Source organism: Sus scrofa, chromosome X (genome assembly GCF_054392235.1).
Source record: "Sus scrofa isolate SSC_HxYL_T2T_F1_AM1 chromosome X, Sscrofa_HxYL_maternal_Yorkshire_Landrace_v2.0, whole genome shotgun sequence".
NCBI lineage: Eukaryota > Metazoa > Chordata > Mammalia > Artiodactyla > Suidae > Sus > Sus scrofa.
The window spans coordinates 132,816,557-132,844,080 of record NC_139401.1 but is presented as its reverse complement, the minus strand read 5'-3'; the positions used below and the strand labels follow the sequence as shown (position 1 = coordinate 132,844,080).

The window sequence follows — 27,524 nt, the reverse complement described above, 5'->3', positions numbered from 1 at the left end:
AAGAAATAATACCAATACTCTACAATCTCTCCCAGAAACTAGAAGCCGAGAGAACACTGTCTAATTCATTCTATGAGGTCAGAATTACACCAGTACCAAAATCAAAGATGTTACCAGAAAGGAAAATTACAGATCAATATTGCTCATGAACATAGATGCAAAAATCCTTGACAAAATATTAGCAACTCAAATCCAGCAATGCATGAAAAAATTATATACCACAGTCAAGCGGGATTTATTCCAAGTATGCAAGACGGGTTCAAGATTGAAATCAGCTAGTATAATCCACCAGATTAACAAGCTAGGAGTTCCCACTGTGGCTGCTAATGGATACTAGCATCCATGAGGATGTGGGTTTGATCCCTGGCCTCGCTCAGTGGGTTAAGGATCCGGCATTGTGGTGAGCTGCGGTATCGGTTGCAGATGCAGCTTGGATCTGGCCTTGGTTTGTCTGTGGTGTAGACCGGCAACTGCAGCCCTGACTCGACCCCGAGCCCGGGAACTTCCATATGCCGCAGGTGCAGCCCTAAAAAAAGAAAAGGGACAAAAACAAGCTAAAGAAGAAAAATTGTGCAATCATATAAATTAGCATAGAAAAAGCATGTAGCGAAATCCAATATTCATTGATGATAAAAAAAAAAAAAGAACTCAGCTAACTAGGAATAAAGGACTGATTTCAATTGTTCATTTTTTCCTTAAGGTTTTTTGGATCAAAGCTTGTCTTCTTTATTACTAGTTATTTTTTACTAAGTGAAAAATACGGTTTATAAAAAATTTAATAGATACATGATATTGTGAAGCTATGGTTAGTGATATATTCCATTACAGTTGTGTTTCTGGCAGACCACCAGGCTAGGAACAGAGTAGCTTAATCCAATTAGGGATTGATTGAGATGATTTTAAACTGATATTCAGTCCTATTTAGGATGAATCTAGTTTTGGTTAGTTACTTTTTTTTCCTGCTCAAAGTCCATCACTTTATATATTTTTTTTAGTTTTCTTAATTTTTATTTTTTCTATTATAGTTGATTTACATAGTTTGGGTTCACCTTTACTCTTGGGATGTCACCCTTAGGATCCCAACTCAAAACCTGGGGGATGGGAGGGTGTAACCAGGGCTCCTCTTTAGTGGGTCTTGAATCTCACAAGTTCTCTTCCTCTCAGCTCTGGCTTTTTTAATTTAATTTTATTTTTTTAGTGCTGTACCACACAGCATATGGAAGTTCTCACTAGGGGTCGAATCAGAGCTGCCACTGCCACTGCCGGCCTACGTCACAGCCACAGCAACACGGGATCCAAGCCACATCCGTGACCTACACCACAGCTCACAGCAACGCCGGATCCTTAACCCACTGAGTGAGGCCAGGGATCGAACCTGCCTCCTCATGGACGCTAGTTGGGTACATTTCTGCTGAGCCACGACAGGAACTCCCAGCTCTGGCTTTCAGAATGGGCGCTTTCCCACCCTGGGGGAAAAGCAGAGCCATGCCAGGCTCAGGTCTCTGGCTTCCCTTCTTTTTTCAGTTCTTGGCCCTGAAAGTTCTCCGTGCCTGTAGCCCTCTGATGTTTTCAGGTAGATCATCTTAATACTTTTCTCATTGTGCTCAGCTGGAGAATTGAATTGCAACAACCTAGTCCGCTGTTTCTGAAGGCAGTGTTTTATCTCTGCATTTTAGAATATGTTGACATCTTCTTTTGGGGCCAATATATGTTCATTTTTTGTGAATGTGCAGCGGTACATACAAGCTGTATTACATGGTATAGAGTATGACATAGATCAATAAGATATTGTGATAGATGGTATTATTGTTCTTATTTGCTGCCTTCCACGTAGAAAGACTACAATTTCTGCCTGCTGCTACATGACTTGAGCCATCACTGGCTGTGCCATTGCTCTTTTCTCTCCGTCACAATGTGGTTAGGTCCTGGAGAGAGGCTCTTCCTTGAGTTTGGAGCTCAGAATAAAGAAAACAGATGGAGAAGAGCCAAAGGCAGAGTTCCCATGTGGTGCAGTGGAAACTAGCTTCCACAAGGATGCGGGTTCAGTCCCTGGCCTCACTCAGTGGGTCGGGGATCCGGTGTTGCCAAGAGCTGGGGTGTCGGTCGCAGACGCAGCTCGGATCCCGAGTTGTATGGCTGTGGTTTAAGCCGGCAGCTGGAGCTCCAATTCCGATTCGACTCCTAGCCTGGGAATCTCCATAAGCTGTAGGTGCAGCCCTGAAAAAAAGAAAAAAAAGAAAAAAGAAGAAGAGCCAAAGTCTACAGTCATCAACGTGTAATGCGATGGAGAAGCAAACATTTGCTGTTGCAAACCACTGGACCTTGGAAGCTGTTTCTTATCACAGCAGAACCTGGCAAAAGATGGTAGATCTGGATAGACTTTATTCTATTCTGTAGATCTTCTATATACTTGCGAATCTTTTGTCCTCGTGTTCTTCTATGTGCTGAGAGAGAGAAATTTCTTTACTACAAATGCGTTTCGATTTCTCCTTGCATTTTCTGTGCTTTTTTTCCTGCATGAACTTCGATCCTCTCCTATTGGGTCCACACTTTTTCTGGACGATTAGAAAATTGTGGATCCTACCCCTTCCTTTGTTTCTTGATTCAACCTGCTCTGATGATAAGATTGTGATTCCTGCTCTCTTGGAGTTTGACTTCACCTTTGCCCGAGATCGTGCATTCTTATTGACCAGGACTGAGCCAGGCAATGTCATTCCTAAGACTGAAGGGCTTGGGGACCACTCACCACATAGGATAGAAGAGGGATAATAGTCATGAGATTCCTAATAATAATAACCCCTATTGAACGCTTAGTATGCTTCAAGCACGCTCTTCTAAGCCCTTAATATGTTAAGTGTCTGTGTCATTATTTGAGGAATGTATTATTGCTCATCGAAACCCTGGGAGGTAGGTGTTACTAGCCTCACTCGAAAGATGAGAAACTGAAGCAGGGAGAGGTTGAATAACTTGCCCAAGGCTATACATCTAGCAGGTGGTAGGCAGAAAAGGAGCAGCTGTTGGGCCAACAGAAAGGCATCTATCTGCTATGGTTAGTAAAACGGTGTTAATTTTAGTCCAGCTGTAGCGACGACGGAGAGAACCCAGGGTTCTGCCTCCCAGCGAGGATCAGCCAGCTCCCTCGGCTCCCGGAAACAGTGATGTCCGCGGAGGGAGGGGCCGGCTGGCTTCCGGGCCGACTTGCGGCTTTAGGTCGAGTGCGTTCCCACCTCTCCTCACTTCCACTCTGAACCTCAATATTTTGGTTCTGCAAACACGAAAGCAAAAAATCCTGGGGTTTGGTGCTGTACTGCCTCCCCATAATAGCCGATATTATTATTACTATTATTATTATTATTATTATTACTACTACATGGCATCCCTGCTCATTCCATGTGGTTCAGAAGGGTTCACCATCCCCACTCCTCTCGAGCCCCCGGGGTGGTACTACCTGGCTGTGCCGCTCACGTTCATGGACACAGAGGCGTAGACGGCTTGCGACGGCTTTCCTCCCCCCCACCTCCCCCCTCCTCACTGTCTCGCTCTCTCCTTCGTGGGAGGTAGAGGTGCACCAGACTCCTGAAGGCAGACACCACCGCCTGGCACAAGGCCCATCCACCTTCTGACTCCCCTGGGCTCCTCTGGCATCGTTGCCCTGGCACCTGCAGGGTATGGCCTTCCAGCCGCTGCCAGTTGCTCAGGACAGTAATCCAGGCCCCTGATGCAGTGCTCATGTGCGCTTTTCTCTTCTCCCTGGAAGTGGATTCGGCACGTGGTACCGTCCATGCCAGGCCAGGCTCTTTTCATGTGACGTCACGCTCTGGTCAAGTGTTTGGGATTTAGGATGACAAAGGGCTGTCTGTCCTCAGACCCCCCAACATTCCCATCAGGCCCTTGAGAGTGCCCGCACATCGAATGGTTCCTTCATGCCTCGGTTTCCCGCTGGGGCCATAGAAGCGCAGGGGGATTGAGTGACTTAGTCACATCCACACAGGTGGACAAAAGACGAGAATGTCCTCAGATTTTCTGACTCGAAGACTCGTGCTCTTGGCGCTACACCCAGCTAAGCTCCACGGAGCGATGCCAGGCTGCAGGGATGGGCACTGAGCGGGGAGCACAGGCCTGGGGAGTAAGTCTGCTCAGGCCGTCGCAGCCAAATGCAACAGACTGGGTGTTTCAACAACAGACACTTATTTTCTTCTAAATCTGGAGGCTAAACGCCCAAGGCCAAGGTCACGTGGTCTTCCTTCTGTCCATGTTTATGTCCCAGTTTCCTCTTCTTCCAAGGATACCAGTCAGGTGGGATTCGATCCTGCTCTAGCGGCCTCATTTCATCTCAGTTACTTCTTGCAAGACCTTCTCTCCAAATAGAGTCACATTGTGCGGTCCTAGGTGTTCATTAAGACTTCGGCGTAGGACTTTTGAGGGATCCAAGTCAGTCTGAGTCCATCCCACCCTCCCGGGCTGTCAGCCTCAGGCAGGTCCCAGACCTCAACGTTGCCCCCCGCCCCCACGAAGCCAGAATGCCCAGGTCTCTAAGGTTCTGTTCAGCCCTGACCCTCAAGGCTGTAAACCCTCGCATCAGGGTTCACGGCCGGGCAAACTTCCAAGGAAAATGTTTAGGAGAGGATCAGAGACCCTGCATCGAGGCCCATCAATTCCACAGCACCAGAGCAAGGCAGAGCGGTGGGCCAGGGAGATGCAAGCAGTAGCCACCTGCTGGGTATGAGTCAGCGTAGTGATGTGCGGGCCCCACCCTGGGGCTATATCAACAGAGGCAAGGAGTTCAGAACAAGGGAGGGGAGTCCAGTGGTGAGGAGCCCAGGCTTTAGAGTCAGCTGTGTCTGCATGGGAACCCCCACTTCGGTGCACAGTAGCGTGGACCCCGGGCAGGCTACTCAGTCTCTCTGAGTGTCTTCTATAAAATAGCGCTAATAATGCTTAACTCACAGGTTTTGCGTGAGCACTAAATGGGATCTTTGTCGCGAAGTGCTCAGCAGAGGGCCTGGCTTACCCGCAGCCCCCGGGGCCGGCAGGGTGGGGCAGGCCTCGGGCCCCCCCAATCTCCCTTCAGGGCCAGGTGGACTCTCAAGTGTCACTTTCCCTGAAGGTCCCTTCTGTAGGAACTGCCTACCATCTGAAGAGAGCAGCCTGGCCCCAGGGCACACCCCCTGCAGGGCAGCGCCAGGCAGTGACCAGAGGATGGCCCGGCCCCTCCTCCACCCATCCCGGAGCTGCTTCCCGCCCTTCCTTTGCCCCGATATGGGTCCTGAGAGCACCCTGAGCTCCGCCCCAAGCCAGTGTCCCTGGGAACCCAATTGATAAGAGTGCCAGTAATGACACAGTAGCACTGCCGTGGGGACATCACTGACCTCATTCCCTGGAGCTCTGCCTTCACTCATCTGCACCAAGCACCCTCCTCCTCTGAGCCTTCGCACATGCTGTTCCCTCACCTTGTCCTTCAGCCCAAAACGACAGCGCCACCTCTGCCATGTGGTACCAGCTGGCCTTTCCCCTGATTTAGGTTTATCCACAGCCCTCACCACTTTTCAGGGCGCTGTGGGGTATGGTTCTTCATCGTCTCTATCGCAAGCACCCCCCAACTAGGCCAACAGCTCCACGAAGCCAGGGAGTGTTGTCTGTTCGCCGCTGTCTTGCCTGTCGACCCAGCACCTTGATAAGACTTAGTGCATGGAGGGGTGGCTGGCTGGCGAATTAACCCCCATGGGAATGGGGACAGACAGAAGATCTCCTGAAGGAAGGGCCCCCCAAGCTGAGGGAGAAAGCCCATCACGACCATAGGGGCACGACCATGGGGGGCTTTTCTCTGAAGCACCTCCCGGCAGCCGAGCACAGGCGTTTGACTTGTGAGTTTCCCACCTTCGACTTTTGAGTAGGCTAGAAGGGGTTTGGGGTTTTTTGGTTTTTTGGTTTTTTTCATTTATTTTAACAGCCCCACAAAAACATATTTTTCGTTTTTTTCACAAGTGCGAGCACTTGGGGAATGTGGGCGGAGGCAGAGGGCCCTGGGGCCTGGTTCCTGGGCCCACGCACATACGTCAAAGGCATTCACTAAACAGGTTTTACAGTAAATAGAGCTCTTTGCTTTTAACATTTTTGGAGGCAGCCCCCTTCAAAGCAGACAAGCCCTTCCTGCCATGGGTAGAATGCACTGTACTGTCCTGGTTGAGGTGTCCACGTGCGAGCCTGGTTTGAAAAAGGCAATAAACATATTTTCCATAAAATCTCTGCAGTGGCCTGGGAGATAGGATGGAATGTTCTGGTTAGTACAAGCGTCTTCCAACCAGAACTCTGTCTTGCTTTGTCACTGAGGAGGCACTCGAGTGTCTTGCAAGCCTCCCACTCACCTTGAGATCCTTAATTGTCAGTGACCTTGGGAGTCTGAGAAAGGCGGACGTAACTGACCTCCGGCTGGCAACGTTCTGTGGCCTAATTTATAATGAACTCACTAAATGCAAGTCGGTTCTTTATGAACCTGTTGCCCATGTACTTTCCTATGTGGTGGTTCCCAGGGGTGAGGGGAGGGGTGGGATGGAGAGAAGCCCCCTCAGGAGGAGGAAGGCCTCCAGGTATCTGGGGAGCGGGGGGCTTTGCAGTGTAAATACCCCCACTCACCACGGCCAGAGACTCAGACCCTGGCACAATTGATCACAAAGCACAAGCTCTGGGCTCCTACCCCCACCCATCACCTCCTGGGAGTCCCACACTGGGCACCTGCTGGCTCTCTACACACCTGCTGGATGAGCTTAGACATCTTTGAGCTGCAGTTTCCTCTTCGGAAAAAAACGGGACTCGTAACCTCAGCCCCGAGTACCTTGTCTGAGTATTTTCTACATGCAGGAAGGATGGGTACTTGCCCGCAAAGCCACCGGAAAACAGTCTCCTGCCCGCTCTATAGTGCCATCTCTGGTCAGCCTTACACATGTCACCCCTGGGTTGGCACCGTCTTCGTGGTCACAGAACTTGCCACCAATGGGGAGTGGGTATTACTGACAAAATCAATAAATGCTCTAAAGGGCCAGCTGCCCCTGCCAGACAGACTCCACCCTTCGATAAATTCCCACATGATGCTTCTGACCTTCAGATCATTTTCAGTTTTGTGGGTCCAGCCTGTAGGGAATGGCCCCTTTGGACTCAAATTCTATTTTGGTTTCCCAGGGTGTCCGTCCTCTTCCTACATTATCGTTCAGGGCCAGCAAATCCGCAGAAACTGAGTTCAAGTTCACGCGTTTATCTGTTTCATCATTCTTCACTCAGCAAACGTGCTGAGGACCTGCTGGGAGACCAGCATTGTGCCAGGCTGTGGGACACGGTGATGGACAAAAGAGGTAGAGTGTCCACCCTTATGAAGAGGGGACACCGAAAATGAACAGAGACATGGTTATTCAAAGACCGCGACAATTGTCATGAAGGAAATGAACAGGCTGCCGTGACAGAGGACAGAGGCAAAGGGTCGTCGGCAGAGAGAGCAAACGCACAGGCCATTCGCTCAGGCTGAGAAGCCAGACATGAGAAGAGTGGGGGAAGGACATTCCAGGCAGAAAGAGGAGCAGGTACAAAGGCCCTGAGGCAGGAAGGGGTGAGGAGAAAAAGATGACTGCCCTAGTGACGGGAGGTTGCGCCAGCACGCCTGCCCTTCCATAGGCAACAAGAGTCCCCATTCTCCACCCTGGCACAAGATGGTGAGGGGCCCGCTGCCAGCCTGGCCTCTTCGTGCTGGATGCCAGCTCTGGGATGGAAGTGGCTTCCCCACTGGGCTGGAGAGATCCAGTGGAGGAGTAACAGGTGTTACCTGTGACGATCTTTGAGAAAGCACCACCTTCTCTTAAAAGGAACCTCCCAGGAGTTCCCTGGTGGCTCAGAGGGTTAAGGAGCCAGTGTTGTCACTGCTGTGGATCAGGTCACTGCTGTGGTGCAGGTTTGATCCCTGGCCCCAGAACTTCCATATGCCATTCATGCTGCCAAAAAAAAAAAAAATGAACCCCCCCCCCCAAATTCCTGGTCATCACTAGACAACTTCCAGGGTAAGACAGGGCAAGGTAGGCTCCGACACTCACTCTGATCATTTGCTTGTCCATGGATGCCCCTTGCTTGTCACCATTGCCACCACCATGCCAGCCTCTGAGGGACACTGCTCTTTTTCAGCCCTCTGAACACATGTCCTTGTCCTCAGCCCTAGGACACCACGAAGATGAGCTTAGAGATCTAAAGAAGACTCACCTGAGGGCTGATGGGTAATAAAAAGAAACACAGAGAATAACATGTAATGAGACGCGGCTTTATCACTTTAGCATATGGTCCACCACAGTGTCTCCCTTCCTAACAGCATCTGCTTCCCTGCACATGGAATGTCTTTATCTCTTGCCACAAACGAGAAGGGGGCGGGGCATAGAATCTGTGTCCAGAGAGGGACTCTTTAAAACCGAAAGCAAGAAAGCACCATTACTATTTGGGCTGGGCAGTATGTATGTGTTGCCTTGGCCAACCGGGACCTGCGGTCACCCTCCCAAAGAGAGACGCAAGGGAGAGAAAGCAGCAGCCCCTCCCAGGCTTCCTAAGGCCTGTTGTTCTCCAAAGGCTTCCGGCTCTCTTTCCAGGGCACACAGTGGAGTGGGTTCCTAATACCCTGCGATGAGGAGTGACCACGTGACCTGCCCTGGCCAATGGCACGTGAATCCAAGCATGGCATCTCCGTGCCGGGCAGACACATGAAGAGCTGGTATACGACAGGCCATGCTTCCCTGATCCTGCCTGGAAGCTAGTGGAACCGTGGGCAGAGTGCCTCCCTCGGCCTGGGCTCTGAACGAGGACAAACACTCCCCCTCACGCGTGGTCCACACAGTGGCTAAGCGAGCAAGAATTCCTTGCTAAGTTAAGCACTGAGGTGTGGGGGCTCTTTGTTACTGCAGCGTCATTTAATCCAACCTGACTCGCCCACCAAGGTCCAGTCCTAGGTCCGAAGAGCCACCTCGTCCCCTCTGACCTTTGCCTCACGGGCCTGTGCCCGGGGTTGCCCTGGAGCTCCCTTCCCCAGCTAATGGCAGTGGCCTTCTCAACTAGCCCCAGTGAAAGCCCAGAGAAAAGCCTCCAGTCTGAAGGATGGAGTCAGGAGCTCGTCAAGGTCAGGGCTCGGCAGGGACATGAAGGAGCCAGGCGACTGTTAGGTGGTGAGTCACGTCCCCCCAAATTCATATGAAGTCCTAACCCCCAGACTCCAAAAGGTGACCTTATTTGGAAAGAGGGTCAATGTAGGAGTCATTAGTTAAGATGAGGTCCTTAGGGTGGACCCTTATTTTTGTTTGTTTTGTTTTTTGGCTGCACCATGGCATGTGGAAGTTCCCGGGGCCAGGGGTCAAATCTGAGCTGCAGCTGCAGCCTGCAATCTGAGCCTCGTCTGCTGCAACACCAGATCCTTAACCCAGTGCCTCACGGTGGGAACTCCAGGGTGGACCCAAATTTATGTGCCTGATGTCCTTACAAAAAGGGGACATTTGGACGCAGAGGCAGCCACACGGGAAGAAGGCCATATGAAGATGAAGGCAGACACTGGTGACGTTTCGACCAGCAAAGGAATGACAAAGCTTTCCAACAACCAGAAGCCAGCAGAGAGGCCTGGAAGAGATCCTCCGTCACAGCCCTCGGAAGGAACTATCCCTGCCAAAACACTGACCTCGGATGTCAGCCCTCAGGACATGGGGACAATAAATTTCACTTGTTGAAGCCACCCAGTTTGCGGTCATCTCCTACAGCAGTCTCAGGAAACTAACATAATGAGACGCAGTGGTGGAACTGGCAGCAGAGCGAACGGCCAATTTCATGACCTTTGCTGCAAGTCTCAGAGCACATACGCAAGTACGATATAGACCTAGACACAGGCACAGATCAAGACACGGTTCCAGGTATAGGTAGACAGATTCAGGTACATATAGAGATGTAGATACAGATACACGGAGAGAGAGATACGGGCACAGATAGACACCCAGATGCAGGGGCCTACAAAGGGACAGGCACAGGTACAGATACGAATGCAGATCTAGGCGGGATAGAGGTAGAGACCCGGCCAAGAAGGGCAGATAATAATGCAGCTACAGGAACGAATAGGGCCCTGATAGAGGTAAAGCTAGAGAAATCAATGCAGACACAGGTAGCTACAGAGACAACCATAGAGCTACACATAGAAAACCAGATGAAGGTTCAGAAAGAGTCAACAGTATAGACACAGATAGAAACCCAGATACAGGTAGAAATACAGAGCAAGAAAGACCTACAGGGAACAGTGCAGACAGACACATTTGTAGATAGAGACGCAGATATGGGGACAGACAAAACGACTGGTACAGGCTGATAGGGACCCAGACACAGGGAAAGAGACCCATATATGGATCCAGATAGAGACCCAGATACAGGAACAGATAAAGACAATGGTCCAGGTACCTAGCGAGCGACATATATAATTGCAGATAAAAACACAGATGCTGATTCATAAAGAAACGCAGACAGGAGTTCCCGCTGTGGCACAGCAGGCTAATGATCCGGCGTTGTCTCCGTGGCAGCACAGGTTTGATCCCCAGCCTGGTGCTGTGGGTTATGGGTCCAGCATTGCCACAGCTGTGGCATAGGTCACAGCAGCGGCTTGAATTCGATCCCTGGCTTGGGAACTTCCACATGCCTTGGGGGCGGCCGAAAAAGGAAAAAAGAAACGCCGGCAAATGTATAGGTAGATAAAGACCCACTTACAGATGCAGCTGGAGAGACAGATGTTGGTCTCATCAAGAGAAACCCTGGTAAAGACACATACTGAGGCGTTCCCATCACGGCTCAGCGGAAATGAATCTGACTAGCATCCAGGAGAACACAGGTTTGATCCCTGGCCTCGATCAGTGGGTTAAGGATTCCACATTGCCGTGAGCTGTGGTGTCGGTTGCAGGTGCAGCTCGGATCTAGCGTTGCTGTGGCTGTGGTGTAGGCTGGCAGCTTGAGCTCTGATTTGACCCCTAGCCTGGGAACCTCTATACGCTGCAGGTGCAGCCCTAAAAAACAAACAAATAAATAAATATTTTTTTAAAAGACATATATTGAGAATCAGATATAGCTACTTGTAGAGACACAAATACCAGTACAAATAAAGACACAGAGACAGGTACTCACACTGATAAACAGGCACAGTGAGACAAACAGATACAAGTACAGACAGAGACATAGTTATGGGTACAGAGACACATGCAATCAAGGACAGAGGAACCAGTAGCCACCTATGGATACTTACAGTGACAAAGATATAGGCACAGGTACAGGCAGACATAGCTAGTTAGAGAGACACAGGCACGAGTACGGTTACAGGCAGAAGCCCTACAGGTACAACGAGAGAACTGGATACAGGTACGGAGGGAGACATAGACAGATCTACAGGTAGAGACATCAATTCATGGGCAGAGAGAGACCAAGTACTAGTTCAAGATAGAGACACAGTCTGAGATGCAAATAGAGACACAATCACAGGCCCAGGGACATATAGAGACAGAGATACAGATGCAGATAGAGATGCTGACAGTTAGAGAGAGAGACTCACATAGAAATACAAAGAGACACAGATACAAGCTCTTCCAGAAAGTCAGAGGTGCAGATAGAGACGCAGATAGAGGTAGAGCTAAAGAAAAGGGTACAGGCCCAGTTAGAGACACAGCTACTGGTACAGATTGAGACACAGAAAGAAGTTTTTATAGAGACAAATAGAAACATAGATACTGATACTTACAGAGACACACATCCAGACACAGGTACAGCTACGGGCCCAGATCCAGACCGTGACATAGATGCAGGTACAGAGGGGGGCACAGATGAGGTACAGACAGATACGCTTCTGCCCCGTCATTCAGATCAGGACCCAAACGTGGGCTTAATGTCCTCGGGGAGGGGCCAAGCGCTGCCAGGTGGCGCTATCATTGATCGGGTTCAGAAGTGGCTTTCTTTGCTCGCTGTATCTTCTCTAACGAACGTCTTACTGGTAATGAGAACTCTAAAGATAACTGGCCTTCCCCTTTCAGTTGGGCAGCCTGGCAGCCTGTGATAATCCTTCTTGTCCACTGGAGCCCAGATGTTCTGCAGATTCGTATATTTCTTGACCTTGTTTTGATATTTCACGGCTTTTTGTGTTTCCTCTAGGCATGCTTCTCGGTGTCTATTTTATTGCATTGTGGGTATTCTAAGTAGCTCAAAGTCATTGTCAGGATTAAGTCAGATGTCAATCAGTGAGACAGAGGCAGCGGTTCCAACAGACCAGGGTCAGACCACAGCGCTGCCACTTCCCAGGGTGACACTTTGGACGTTCCTGCTCCCTTGCCAGGCCTTCGTTTCTCCATCTGGAAAATGTAGGTGGTAAAACCTCATTCCGGGGTGCTTCGGACAATTAAAGAAATAGATGATCACAACACCAAGCTCCACGCCTAGAACATACCCCACGGTCAATAAAGATTTGTACGTTTTGTAGAGATGGGTGTTTCACTTCGAGGAAGCAACTGCTGCCCACAGTCCAGAAAGAGGATTCTGACGCGGGAGGTTTGAGCCGACTTGGGATTCCCAGTAAGGGTGTGTGCTTCTGGGAGGAGCCTGGGGCTGTGCTGGGACAGGCGGAGGGAGGCGGCCTTTGCGGGGTGGAGGGAGCTCCCGCTGGGGGTCCCGCCGCCTGCCGGGAGGGCACTAGACGATCTCCAAGGCTCCCTCCAGAGCTAAGACCCCCTCCCCTGCCCCTGGAGATGCTCAAGCCACCCGGGGGGCAGCGGGTCCTCCTGCGCCATCCTCCGCCCGGGGAGGAATGAGGCCCACGGGGCGTGGGGAACAAAAGGCAATGATTAACGAGGCTCGGGGCAAGCTGACCCAAAGCCTGAGCCCAGCTGCCACCAGCCACCCAACATAGAAGCCTCTGCCCGCGGCCTCAGCCTCCTTTGGCCTCCTCCAGAGCGCGCGCGAACTCGCTCTCAGCCACGGGGCACGAGCCCGATTCCCAGGCCCCGGGGGGACCTGGCTCAGGGCCCCAACGCCGCCTGTCCCCCGTCTCAGCTTGCTCTGGGTCACCCAAAGCATCATGGTTCAGGTGTTTCTTTAGCCCTTTAGTCCATGTCCAAGGCTGAGAAAACACAGAGGAACGAAAAGAAAACCGCGCCCGCCCTGCACCACCCACACCGAGCCACGGGCGACATTTTGCCGTGGGCCCTGCCACCCCTGACACTGTCAGGGGCGGGAGTTTGGACCCAGGACACGGTGGTTTGGGCAGGTCAACCACGGTTGAGTGTCTACAGCTGCACAGGGCTCGTCCTGATGATAGAGGTAAACACATAGGTTTTTTTCCAAATGGGATCAGAGCATATACCCAGTTGTCCACCACACGTCAGTGCCTGAAATACATCGTGGACACAGCTCCACGTTAATACGGAACCACTAGCAGCATCGTTAAGGACGTATTCGTATTTCGATATATAGCTATGCCATCGCAGCTATGCCTGTGGGAACCAAGGAAGCAGCACAAACCTTAGTGCCTTAAAATAACAGCGATGTGGTCTTTGCCGTGATGTTCCTGCTGGGCTGGCGAGCCTTCTGCTCGGCCCTCCTGAGCTCACTCGTGCAGCTACAGACACCCGACAGCTTGACTGGGGCTCGAAGGCCCCAGATGTTCTCACTCAGGTATCTGCCAGCTCACGCTGGCTGCTGGCCGGGGCCCCACACTTCTCCATGAAGCCTCTGCGACAGGGGTCCCTGAGACACCCCTCAGGCTTGATGGCTCACTAGACACCCTCGCAGGACTCAGAAAAGCTGGTCGAGTTAGGCTTATGGTTTATTATGGTGACAGGATGCGGCCCAAGATCAGCAAAGGAACAAACTCCAACAGGAACCAGTCACATGCTTCCCAAAGCATCTCCTCCCAGTGCAATCTCAGGGGCACCTGTTTACTTCTCCCGGCAACGACATGGGACCACACACGCCAAGTGCAGCCAACCAGGCACGCTCCCCATGTCTTAGGGTCCAGGGTGCTTCCTGGGGGTCAGGCATGAAGACACTCGGGACCCACGTGACTGACCTCAGCCACGCAGACCCCAGCTCCGCAGAGGTCAGACTGATAGAGCGTGGCCCAGAGCCTCGGGCAGCCGTAAACCCTGGGGGCAGCCTGGTCCAAGGGCTCGGAGCTGCCTCGCAGGAGCCAGGCGAGGGCCAGCCCTTTCTCTGGAGCAGGCAGCTTTGGAGCCCCCCATGCCTGCGAGGTCACCCCTTAACTGCGCACCTCTCATCCTCGGGGACTGGAAGATAACCTGGTGGTCCGAGGATTCCAAGAAGGTGAACATGGAAACTGCAAAGCTTCTCAAGGCCTGGCCTTGGGACTCACACAGCATGTGACCTCTGCTACACGGCACTGGCCGAAGCAAGACCCAGAATCCAGCCCAGAGTCAAAGGGCTGCAAGAATCCATTCTGCCTCTTGCTGGAAGGAGCTGTGGGGAGGGACCTGGGCAGGTGTAATTCAGAGAGGGCGCTATGAGAACAACATGCTGCGTAAAAATTCTCCTACATTATTACCATTATGAGCAAGGCCATGGCGTTCCCGTTGTGGCGCCGCAGAAACCAATCCACTGGGGACCATGGGGTTTCGGGTTCGATCCTTGGCCTCACTCCGTGGGTTAATCGGTGTTGCCGTGAGCTGCGGTGTAGGTTGCAGATGTGGCTGGGATTCTAGAGTTGCTGTGGCTGTGGTGTAGGCCGGCAGCTACAGCTATTCGACCCCTAGCCTGGGAAACTCCATGTGCCACAGGTGCAGCCCTGAAAAGCAAAAAAAAAAAAAAAAAAAAAAAAAAAAAAAAAAAATCAAGGCTATGATAATCAACCTTTTTCAATTGTTTTTTTGTTGATAATTAATTTCCTTTGAAAAAAATGTACTGTGGAGTTCCCATCGTGGCTCAGTGGTTAACAAACCCAACTAGTATTCATGAGGACGCAAGTTCGACCCCTGGCCTTGCGCAGTGAGTTAAGGATCCGGTGTTGCCGTGAGCTGTGGTGTAGGTTGCAGACGCGGCTCGGATCCTGCGTTGCTGTGGCTCTGGTGTAGGCTGGTGGCTGCAGCTCCGATTCGACCCCTAGCCTGGGAACGTCCATATGCCGCGGGAGCGGCCCAAGAAATAGCAAAAAGACAAAAAAAAAAAAAAAAAAAAAAAAAAGAAAAAGAAAAAAGATGAAAATAACATAAAAAGCCATAGGCATACCTGGTTTTAAGATGTATAGTCTTAAACCTGCGTGGACCTCTCCTTGGCAAGCGTGGGGTTTACATCAATAGGACGTAGGACAAACACGGTCACTTCCTAATGGGGTGTCAGTTTCTGCCACTTAAATACATTTGATGTGTAATTGCGGAATTTCTGGGTGCTACAATAAAGGAAAACCAATGGGAAAATCTGTCAATCTTTCAAAATCTTTGACTCAGATAAGTAGTTGGAAATCAGAATGAAAATATATTTTTTTACCTAATACAAATATGTTTTTGAACGGGCTGTGTTGTTAAAAGATCTATGAAAGTTGGCTTTTTTTTTTTTTTTCTGTCTTTTTAGGGCCAAACTTGCGGCATATGGAGATTCCCAGGCTAGGGGCCGACTCGGAGCCGCAGCTGCCGGCCTACACCACAGCCACAGCAGCGTAGCATCCGAACCGCGTCTATGACCTACACCACAGCTCACGTCAATGCCGGATCCTTAACCCACTGAGCGAGGCCAGGGATCGAACCCGTGTCCTCATGGATACTAGTCAGATTTGTCTCCTCTGAGCCACAATGGGAACTCTGGAAGTCGGCTTTTAATAAAAATCTGAATTATTCAAAACTTTAAGGGAGAAGAATATGGTGGTACGTACTTATATTTTTGCTGTATCTCCTCTGCTCTTAGGGTAAACCCCAAGAATAAAGCATATGCACTTTCCAAACATGTTGCTAGAGTCTTTTAATAATGTTATCTGGCTGGAAATGTGGGATTCATCTTTTATCTGTGGCTATCAGTAGCTCTTTTTAGAGTAAGGATATTAGCCGGTTCTCTGTCTATTTAGGTTTAAAAAGTGTATCTGACTTTCTCCGCCTAAGGCTCTGGTGCAGAAGGAATGATGAGTGGTTCTTAACTCCCTTGTGTAGACGAGGAAACTGAGGCCAGAAAAGCCTGTGCCTCTAAGCACAAAGCGAATTCCTAGAGAAGCAGCGGGTGGAAGCCAGGCTTTTGTCTCCCAGCCCAGGGCGCGTCCTCCAGACCACAGCCTTCTTGCAGCACTGACATTCTAGAAGGAAAGATGACCTTCATGGGACTTTGACCTGAAGCCTGGAGCTTAGCCCCCACAGCCCAGTCCTGTAAGGGGAGCGTGAACAGCCCTGCTGGGTGAGCAGCAGGGCTGAGGGCCTGGCAGGTACCAGGCTTTCTACTCTCACTGGCCACAGTGAGACGCCGGATTTGAGGAAACGAGTGAGCTGGCTAAAGGTCAAAGCCTGTAAAACTGAAAAAGAAAAGACCCATTATTCCCTCCCTCCCCCTGGAGGTTAAGCTCCACCAGCTAAGCATCCTTTGTACTTGGTTTGCAGAGGTCAAAGGGTTTAGAGGAGAAATCCATTTATCTTTACTTTTCTCAAGTGACTGTGGTTAACCTGTCACCAGGGCAGAAGACCTTGCTCTACCAGATCGGGGCACCCGCTAGTGCAGGTCCGATCCAGCTTTCGGCGGCTGCACTGTTCGCGCATCGGCTCCAAGCTATGTTGAGAGGCACCCGGCAGGTGCTTGCCCTCCCCCCTCCAGACGGCCCTTGCTGGGAGCTCCCTTGTTTAAGAAGAGGGGAAAGTGAACCTTCTCGTACTGTTTTCCACAGCTCCACCGCCAGCGTCCTCAGACCCCAGACCGTTCCCCGCCATCCCAGAACCTCAGTTTCCCGCTCCGAATGATCAGGGTCTGAATTTGACACCGTCACAGAGTCCTGGCAGCCCTGGCTTTCTGGGATTCTCTGCTTGCTCAGCTAGGATGTTTGAGGACCTGGTTTAGGTAAAGCCAAGAGCCCCTCTGTAGGAAAGTCCTGGGCATCAAGCAGAAGGCTTCAGGTGAAGCGGGCAGAGGGCAGGTGCTGTAAGGTGAGGTCAGAGGACTCGGTAAAGCTTTCAGGGGTTCAGTGGCAGCAACGGAAACAGACCCAGACAAACCAAAAGCCCCAGCCTGGAGCTAGGGCATGCTCCTAAAAAGAACCAGGGCTGACCATGCTTATCGACTGAAAGAACCCTGCCTTCCACGGAGATGGCAGGGGTCTCCTGGAAGGAAAAAGGTGTCTCGGACTGCCTGACATGTGCCAATGAGCACATGCAAAGAAGTTCAACGTAATTAGTCATTGGGGAAATGCAAATCGAGGCCACAAAGAGAGAGCACTTCCCACCTACAAGGATGACTAGAATAAAAAAGGCAAAGACAACACGTGTTGGCAAGGATGGGGAGAAACTGGAGCCCCCACACACTGCTGATGGGATTGCAAAAGGGCACAGCCTCGGGGGAAACCAGTTTGGTGGCCCCTCAGGAAGTTAAACATCAGTCGCCACGGGACCCGGCAGTTCACGCCTAGGTATACATCCAGAGACCTGAAAACACGTATCTGCACAAAAACAGGTGTACAAATATTTGGAGGAGCGTTATTTTGTGTGTCTTTTACAGTAGCATCCTTGATAATGGCCAAAAAGTGGAAAGCACCCCAATGCCCATCAACTGATGAGTGGATAAACATGATGGGGTGTTCCCGTCCCGGCTCAGTGGTAAGGAACCCCACTAGTATCCGTGAGGATGCAGGTTGGATCCCTGGCCTCACTCAGCGGGTTGGGGATCCGGCGTTGCCATAAGCTGTGGTGTAGGTCGCCGACGCAGCTCAAATCTGGAGTTGCTGTGGCTGTGGTGTAGATTCAGACACGGCTCGGATCCCGTGTTGCTGTGGCTGTGGTGCAGGCCGGCAGCTGCAGCTCTGATTTGACCCCTAGCCTGGGAACCTCCACATGCCGCCGGTGCGGCCCTCAAGAATAAATAAACAAATAAACAAACAAACATGTAGTCTATCCATACGGCATAAAAAGGAATGAAGTACTCATACACGTTACAACACGAATGCACCCTGAAGACATGCTAAGTGAAAGAAGCTAGACAGAAAAGGCCACAAACTATATGATGTAATTTATGTGAAATGTCCAGAGTAAGCCTATAGAGACCGAAAGATGATTGGTGGTTGGCGGGCCTGCTTGGATGGGGGATGATAGCTAAAAGGAACAAGGTTTGTTTGTTTGTTTGTTTATTTATTTATTTATTTATTTATTGTCTTTCTGCCTTTTCTAGAGCCACTTCCCACGGCACATGGAGGTTCCCAGGCTAGGGGTCGAATCGGAGCTGTAGCCACCGGCCTACCCCACAGCCACAGCCACGCGGAATCTGAGCCAAGCCGTGTCTGCCGCCTACACTACAGCTCATGGCAACGCAGGATCCTTCACCCACTGAGCAAGGCCAGGGATCGAACCCGCAACCTCATGGTTCCTAGTCGGATTTGTTAACCACTGCGCCACGATGGGAACGCCAAGGTTTTTTTTGAGATGAGAAAAATATTCTCAAGTTGACCGTGGTGGTGTCTGCGTAGCTCTGTACGTGGGCTCAAACCCATTGAATTGGACAATTTAAAGAAATGGATCGTATGGTGTGTGAGTTTTATCTCAGAGAAAGAATTCATAAAAAGACTCTTTTCCAGGTCTTTCTGATAGGGTAGGCGTGAAGATTCAATGAGAGCAAAATCTTTTTTTTTTTTTCCCTGCCCAGGCCAGGGGTTTATTGGTTTGCTGTCGTATTGTGAAATAGAATATGTGTACAGCAAAGTAAATAAAGCTTAAATATACAAGCTAACAATCTGTGGTTAAGCAAGTGCCTGTGCGATTATCATCCTAGTCCAGAAATAGCAAATTGGAAGTATCCAGAAGTCCTCCCCAGTGCCCCCTGGATCCGCCTGCCATAAGCAAGTACTATAGACGGAGGCAGCTTAAGCAACATCCATTGAGTTCCTCCCGGTTCTGGAGGCCAGAAGTCAGATCAGGGTGTCAGCAGGGTCGATTTCTTCTGAGAACTCTCTCCTTGGCTTCTCCGTGTTATCACATGGTCCCCCTCTGCGTGTGTCCCTTCTTCTCCTGAGGACACCAGTCATGCTGGGTTGGGCCCCATCCTGAAGACTCTAGCTCCAAATAGGGTCGCATGCTTGTTCTGAGGCGCTGGGGCTAAAGACTTCAACCTGTGAGCTTCCAGGACGCAGTTCAGCCCATAAAACCCCTCACAGGATCCATCTTCTTAATCTGCCGCCGAGGGGAAACAGCATGACCGCCTTTAGATTATCCACTGCCTGCTTTTCCTTATAACCGAGCCATCTCTGTCTCCGTCTCTAAACAACGGGATTTGGCTTTGCCTGCTACGAATTTTGGATAAATGGAAACACCGGCTTCTTCCCCCCCAGCACCCTGGCTGTGTCGCTAAGGGTATCTGCAGTTCCTTCCTTTCCGCTTCGTGCCCGTTGCAGACAGGGCCACTGTGAATCCTTCTGCAGCACGCACACTGAATTTGCTCAATGAAGCCAAGCCAAACATCCCCCCCCTCGCCGCCCCCCGCCCCTTGGCGTGGGAGCTCCGCTTGCTCCACATCTTTCTCAGTGCTTAGGATGGTCAGACTTGTTCATTTCAGCCCATCTGATGAGTAGCTGATGGTCTCTCATTGTGATTTAAACATTTCATTTTTCGGGGAGTTCCCACTGTGGCACAGTGGGTTAAGAACCTGACTACAGTGGCTCCAGTCACTGCAGAGGGGCACGTTCCATTCCCAGCCTGGCACAGTGGGTTAAAGGATCTCATGTTGCCTCGTAGTTCACAGCCATGGCTCAGCTTCAGTCCCTGGCCTGGGAACTTCATATGCCATGGGTGTGGCCATAAAAGATAATAATAATAAAATAAACATTTTGTTTTCATTATTACTAACAAGACTGAGCACCTTTTTATATGCTATTGGTCATAACTGTTCAAGTCTCTTGCCCTTTTTCCTACACCGTTGTCTGACACATTAATGTGCAAGTGTTCTTTATATATTCTGGATGCAAGCCCTTTGCAGTTAGATACAATGCAAATATCTTTTCCCCTTCTGCGGCCTGCTTTTTTTTTTTTTTTTTTTTTTTTTTTTTTGTCTTTTTAGGGCCAAACCCAGGGCATATGGAAGTTCCCAGGCTAGGGGTCCAATCAGAGCTGTAAGCTGATGGCCTATGCCACAACAATGCCAGATCCTTAACCCACTGAGTAAGGCCAGGGATGGAACCCACATCCTCATGGATATTAGTTGGGTTCATTTCTGCTGAGCCACAACAGGAACTCCTGTGGCTGGCCTTTTAATGCTAACGTCTTTTTTTTTTTTTGTCTTTTTTGTCCTTTTTAGGGCTGCACTCGCAGCATATGGAGGTTCCCAGGCTAGGCATCTAATCAGAGCTGTTGCTGCCAGCCTACCCCACAGCCACAGCAACACCAGATCCGAGCCTCGTCTTCAACCTACACCACAGCTCTCGGCAACACCGGATCATTAACCCAGTGAGCAAGGCCAGGGATCGAACCCACAACCTCATGGTTCCTAGTTGGATTCATTTCCGCTGCGCCACGATGGGAACTCCAGTGCTAACGTCTTTTGATGAACAGGAGTTCTGGATTTTATTGCAGTGCAATTCATCAGTCTCTTGTGGTAAATGTTTGTTGTGTGAGTCTTGATTACAAAGTCTTTCCCGACCCTATTTTATGAAGACATCTTCCAATATCACCTTCTCAAAGTGTTCTTGTTTTACCTTTTAGCCTTAGGTCTACAAATCCACCCAGAATTTGTTTTTGTGTATGGTGCCAGGCAGGGCTTTAATCTCATCTCACTGTCTTAGCACAGTGACACATTTGTCACAGATCAAGTGTCCATATATGCTCTTGGTGGCGTCTGGACTGTGACTCTTTGTCCTAAGCCTCCAGCTGCTGCTTCTAGGCCAGCAAACCCCACACATCCCAGGGCAAAAGCAGTTTCAAGTGCTACTCTCTAGTTAGCTCACTGGTGCTCTGACAGTGATATTTTCCAAGATTTTGTCCAGTTTTTTTTTTTTTTATTCATCTTTTTGTTTAGGAGGTTCCCAGGGTAGGGGTCGAATTGGAGCTGTAGCTGCCAGCCTACACCACAGCCACCGCAACACGGGATCCTTTACGCACGGAGTGAGGCCAGGAGTCTAACCTGCATCCTCATGGATGCTAGTCAGATTAGCTTCCGCTGAGCCACGCCGGGAACTCCTGTCCAGTTTTTTTCAACAGGAGGGTTGCTTCAAGTTACCTAGTCTTCCATGATCAGAAATGAAAATCCAGAACACATGCGTGTTTTTTTTTCCTTTAAAAATATGTGTAGATGGGTAACTTTTCTAGCAAGCGATAAGGAATTGTATATAATTTTGTATAAAGTCTGCTAATCATCACTGTACATCTAGATGCACTTGTATATATGTATATACCCGCATATCTAGCATTCAGATCAAAACGCAGGGTGTTTTCAGCACCCCAAAAGAGTTCCTGATGCCCCGTCTCAGGAATCTATTACTACCCATTACTTTTGCTCGTTTTGAGCGTCATATAAATGGAATCACTCAATATGTATTTTCTTCCTTCAGCATTATGTCTAAAAGAGTCACCCGTGCTGTCGAACAGACCTGTATTTCGTTACCTGCCGTTATTGCCCAGGCCCCGTGAGGATGCCGCATGCGGTGTTTCCCTTCTCCTGTTGATGCGCTTTTGTGTCGTCTCTAGTTTGGGCTCCTGCAGGTAGTGCCGTAATGCACATGGTGTACACAGCTCGAGGTGGAACTTCTGCTTTGTAGGACAGACAAATGTTTCGGGGTGGGGCTTTTTTGCAATTCATATTTTTTCCAGCTTTATTGGGATAGAATTGACACACAGCACTGTACACATTTCAGGTGTATGGCGTACTGACACGTCGTGAAACCATTGCTACAGTAAGGCTGGTTAATTTCTGTCTTCTCACACATAGATACAAAGAAGATGAAACATTTTTTTCCTTGTGAGGAGAACTCTTAGACATAATCTCTTAACAACTTGCAAATATAGCAAACGTTTGGTTCTAATAAATACTACCAAGCGATTTTTCAGAATCTGTACTCTCACCAGCAGGAAGCCGCTGCTCTACACGGTCTGTTGCCAGCATTTGGGGGTATGTGTCTTTTTTATGTCAGCCATTCTGGTGGCTTGCAGGGCTATCTCATTGTGGTTTTAAGGTGCATTTTCCCTCTTAGCTCATGAACATCTTTTCGTGTGACGACTGGCTCCTCTGATTTTTTAATGGTAGACCTTTCATTTCCTTTGTAATCTGCGAATGATTATTTACATCCTTAAGTTTTGCTTGGGTCGATGTTGGTATTTTATATTCTGCTAGGAAACCATCAGGTTTTTTTCCTCTACATTTTCAAATTCATTGCCATAGAGTTTTTGTACCAGCTTTATTGAGATACAATGCACATGCCATTCAATTCACCCATTTAAAGTCCACGGTTTGATGGGTTTTCCTATGTAGAGTTGTGCGACCATTACTGCTAATATCTAATCGTAGAACTGTAATTACCCCTCCCCCAAAGCCCATCAGCAGTAACTCCTCATTTTCCCCCTCCTCCCCCCCATTTCTCAGCCCCGGGCAACTCCAATGCCCATACGATGGAATGAATACAGTGGTCAAAATGAATGGACAAAAGCAACAAACAATATGCATGAATCCTTGTGATGTAATTTTCTGGGGGGGAAAAAAAGCCTTAAAAGAATGCACATAGAGGAATTGTCTTATAGCGCAAGGAGTTGGAGATCCAGCATTGTCACTGCAGTGGCTTGGGTCGCTGCTGTGGCATGGGTTCGATCCCCGGCCCAGGAATTTCCACAGGCCCAGGGAGAGGCCAAAAAAGAAGGAAAGAAAGGGGGGGGGAAATGCATATAGAATGGTACCTTTTGGTAAAGTTAAATACAACTGAAATTTTCTGACTCTTTCCGATGATCCTACCTCCTCGTAGTCACACCTCTGGGTCATTTGCTCCCCGGGAGTGGGGGCTGGGCCCAGTAACTCGTTGCTAAGAAACAGAATATGGCAAAAGTGATGGGATTTCACTTCTGAGCTTAGGTTCCAAAGAAACTGTGGTTTCCGTCTTGCTCCTACACTCTCTCTGGCTCTTCGCTCTTGCATCCCCTGGATGGATCCAGCTGCCATGTTGTGAGCTGCCCTGTGGGGAGGCCCATGTGACAAGGAACTGAGGTCAGCTCCCAAGCAACAGAGGACAAGAAACTAAACACTCCCTAGAACCATGTGAGTGCGCTTAGAAGCAATCCTCCTCCAGACGAGACTTGAGATGACTCTAACCCTGGCCAAGACCTTGAACCACATGGTCTAGCTAAGTGGTCTGGATTCCTGACCCAAAGGGCTGGGAGATAATAGATGTTGTTATATTTTAAGCCACTAGCATTTAGGGCGATTTGTTCTACAGCAATAAATAACGAAGCCACCTCTCACTACAGGAAACTGCGTGCAAATTCCCAGGACTCAGCAAGCTGCTTCTCCTCTATGCTTTTCTGTCTGCTATCCCCTCGGCTCACCCCTCTTCCCTAGCTTAACCCCTCTGCCATGGACAGAAACAGCCGAAGCATCTCCTCCTCCAGGAAGACTTCCGTATTTGAGCACTGTACCAATCTCTCCTCCTCCTTATTCCCAGGAAGGCCCCTGCCGATGTCTATCAGCAGAGCTACTGGATTTTGCTGGCCTGTGTACTTAACTCTGCAGCCGGCTCTGAACAGCCAAGGACCAGCATCATGCTCTGGTGCCATGCTTGCCATATCCTCAGCTCTTGGTGGGCTGCTTGGCCCATCACATGTGTTCCCTCTGGGCAGGGTGGGTCACAGCCCAGACTTTGGAGTCCTCGGTCATCACCTTGAATCCTGGCTCCACCACCAACTATCTGTGTCCCCTGAGTCACTTAGACTCTCTCGAACCCAGCCCTTCTCATTCCTGGAGGCGGGGGCCCCACCAGGAAGGGACATTCCCATTTGTACCCTTCCCCCTGTCCAGACGCCGCGCTGTGTATTTGATGTTCCCTCTACAATCCCGAGCCGCCTCTTGGTTTGGGAATGATCTTCAATATCTAAATCGAGGTAGAAACTTCAGGGATGATGCTCCTCAATCAGCTGCTTTCATTTGATAAATTAAACATATGCAGAAGAGAGTTTCTCAGTAGCGAAGTTAAAAGCAGCTCCGGCACAAGAGGGTTGAAAAAAAAAATCGCGGCTAGCCCAATATTTCTAAGTGACATATTTCAGCCTTCTGTTAATGTTTCATCACTGAAATATGAGCCCTTTTTCATGTAAATGACTGAGGTTTTGGACAGAGGACAAGGAGCATCATATGTTCTATACATCTTGCAATGGGAGCTGTCAAACGTGCATCCAACAGCCTGTTAAAACAAAAACCCACCACAGGCTCGGAACAAAAATACACAGCCCAGGAAAATGTGCAGCTCATATTTCCTATGTGGATTGAGGAAAAACCAACTGTGGCCTGCGGCTAACAGCAGGAAGGGTCTTTGAGCTTTTCCTCAAATGCTCCTAGTTTAGAACCAGATTTGAAAGTCTGAGTGTGGGAAGGGAAGCCCTCTTCTAGCGCAAAGGGATCTCGTTGCCCTCCAGGGAAATTTCCAGCTCCGACACTCTGGTGAGATCTTACCGGAGCCGACAGATCCTTACCAGGGTGTCGGAGCTGGAAATTTCCCTGGAGGGAAACTGATGGGGGAAACAAACAAACCCCAAAAAGCCTGCAAAATGCAAATTCCAGCCTGGTCCTGAGAGGGAAGGAGTGAGGCTGACAGCGTGAACGGTCTGTGTTTCCAAGTCCCAGATGCTCCCTTGTGGGAAAGTGCGACCTTGGACCCGTTACCCTTTTTGAAGGCTGCTAAGCCCTGAGACGATTCCCTCTCAAACCGGCTTCTCCTCAGGGACCCTGTCGTCGAAGGACTCTGCCATCCCGCCCGCACCCCAAGTGAGACAAACAGGCTCATTCTCAACACCCGCCTTTGCCTCATCACCCACACCCAGCCCCCACCAAGTGCCCCCGAGCCAAAGGATCCCTTGAATCCAACTACCCTTTTCTGCCCCCGTGGCCACCACTGTGTACACACCCCAGTGCCTCTCACGCTGGCGGACTCCCACGACCACCCTGGAAAAAGCTATATGTGTTCACAGGTTCATTTTCCCCCTGGGCGCGTGGGATAACTGCATCCCCCATCTGCCCTTGCAGCTCAGTTGGGGGTCATGGAATGTGGGTGAAAGTGAAGCAATGCCACTTCCGGGCCTCATTCTAAAACCTATTCTCCAAAAAAAATTTTTTTAATTGACTTTTTAAAAAAAGGAGTTCCCGGGTGGCACAGGGGGTTCAGGATCCGGTATAATTACTGCTGTGGTTCGGGTCGCTGCTGTGGCACAGCTTTGACCCCTCGCCTGGGAACTTCTACCTGCCTCGGGTGTGGCCAAAAAAAATAAAGTCTATTCTGCAGTGACACAGAGGTCGTGGATGGAAGATGGCTCAGCACCAAATGGAAGGAGCCCAGATCCCTGAGTCACAATATGGAGTGCTGCCTGCCAGATCTGACTGGACCAGAGCATCAGTGCCACGGGCCCCATCCACTGCGTCAAGTCACTAGGAATCGAGGGTTGCTTCCACTCGTGCCACTCCCCATGTCTTCTAATCAATGCCCCTCGTAGATGCCCTCATAGTTCACCTACAAGGCATATCTGATCACGTCACCACCCCCCACACCCCAAACACCAACAGATGAAAAGTCTTCCGAGTTCCCTGGTGGCTCAGTGGGTTAAGGATCTGCTTTGTCACTGCTGTGGCTTGGGTCGCTGCCATGGCACAGGTTCGATCCCTGCCCAGGGAAACTTCCACATGCCATGGGCGTGGCCAAAAAAATTTAAAAGACAAATTTTTAAAAAGTAAAGACGATAACCACAGTATAGGAGAGTCTAAGAAGTAACTAGAAATCACTAGTTAAAAATAAAACCCAAAAAAATCTTCAATGCTCACCCTTGACCCTAGGAAAGTTCAAAATACTTTTTAAATTTTTTATTATAGTTGATTTACATTATGTCAGTTTCTGCTTTACAGCAAAGTGACCCAGTCTCACACACACACACACACACACACACACACACACACACACACACTCTTTTTCTCCTATTATCTTCCATCATGTTCTATTGCTTTCTTAAGGTCGCACCCGCAGCATATGGAAGTTCCCAGTCTAGGGGTCCAATCAGAGCAGCAGCTGTTGGCCTACACCACAGTCACAGCAACACAGGATCCAAGCCACATCTGCAACCTACACCAGCATGAATGAGGGGAGGAGTGCATCCAAGATATTTTAGGAAATACGGCTGGCAGGATTCGGGAGTGGATTGCCTGCAGAGGGGGAGGAAAGGAGCCTGGGAGTTCCAGACTGCAGGCTGGGGTGAAAGACAGACTGGGGAGAAGACGAAGAGCCTAGGTTTGAACACATGGAGTTCAAGGTGCCTGTGGGTCATCCAAGTAGTTTGTCAGACACAATTGGATCTACAGGTCCGGTGCTCAGGGGATCGCACCCTGTGTCTCGCCTGTATCTTAAAAATAACAGCAGCAGCAAACGAAAACCCCACTCGGATTCTGCTCCTCATCCCACGCGCCCCCCACTCTGCCCCTGCACAGCCAGGCTTCTCCCATCCAAGTACTAACCAGGCCCGACGCTGCTTGGCTTCCTAAAGGCGGCGTCCCCATTCCAGGCTGCTCTGCCCGCATAGGAGACTCGGGCCTCCATCAGCATCGCTCCCCCGAACCAGAACCAGCCGTGTCCATAAGGAGAACCCGGTTCCCCAGGCTCTCAAATGCAAAACCGTCTTTCCACCACCGCACGGCCCATTGAAATCTGACCCTTTTTACAATAGTCACAGAGTCCTACAACCATCACTGCTGTCTAATGTTAGCGCATTTTCCTTTCTCTGAAAAGAATCCTCCTGGAGTTCCCTGGGAGCTCAGCAGGCTAAGGATCTGGTGTTGTCACTGCACAGATTTGACCCCTGGCTGGGGAACTTCAGCATGCCATGGGCACGGCCCCAAAAAATAAACCCTCCTACCTCTTAGCCCTCAATCCTCATTTGCCCCCAGAAGCCCCTAGGTCCTGACAAGCACTAATCCACTTCCTGTCTCTAGGGATTTGCCTATTCTGGGCATTTCATATACATGGATGCATACAATTTTTTCGCGGCCTTTTGTGACCGGCCTCTTCCCTTCCCACAGTGTTTTCAAGGTCCATCCGTGTGGTACCTGTGTCAGCACTTCGTTCCTTTTTATGGCTCAATAACATTGCATCGTAC

The 27,524-nt window shown here is 50.0% G+C and overlaps 1 long non-coding RNA gene across 6 annotated transcripts in view; it reads left to right on the top strand.

The window, feature by feature from the left end:
• The window catches only part of LOC110257769 (uncharacterized), a 103,439-nt gene that overhangs the window by 51,400 nt on the left and 24,515 nt on the right, over positions 1 to 27,524 (top strand). Inside the window, exons 3-5 of one of the 6 annotated variants that reach the window (XR_014834749.1) lie at positions 7,177 to 7,571; positions 8,616 to 9,185; positions 12,181 to 12,805. The exons of 4 other annotated variants lie outside the window; for them this stretch is intronic. This is a non-coding gene — a long non-coding RNA (uncharacterized LOC110257769). Of the gene's footprint in view, positions 1 to 3,561; positions 7,996 to 8,615; positions 9,186 to 12,180; positions 12,806 to 27,524 lie in introns of those variants that run through there. One more of the 6 variants, XR_014834752.1, reaches the window with a different exon arrangement.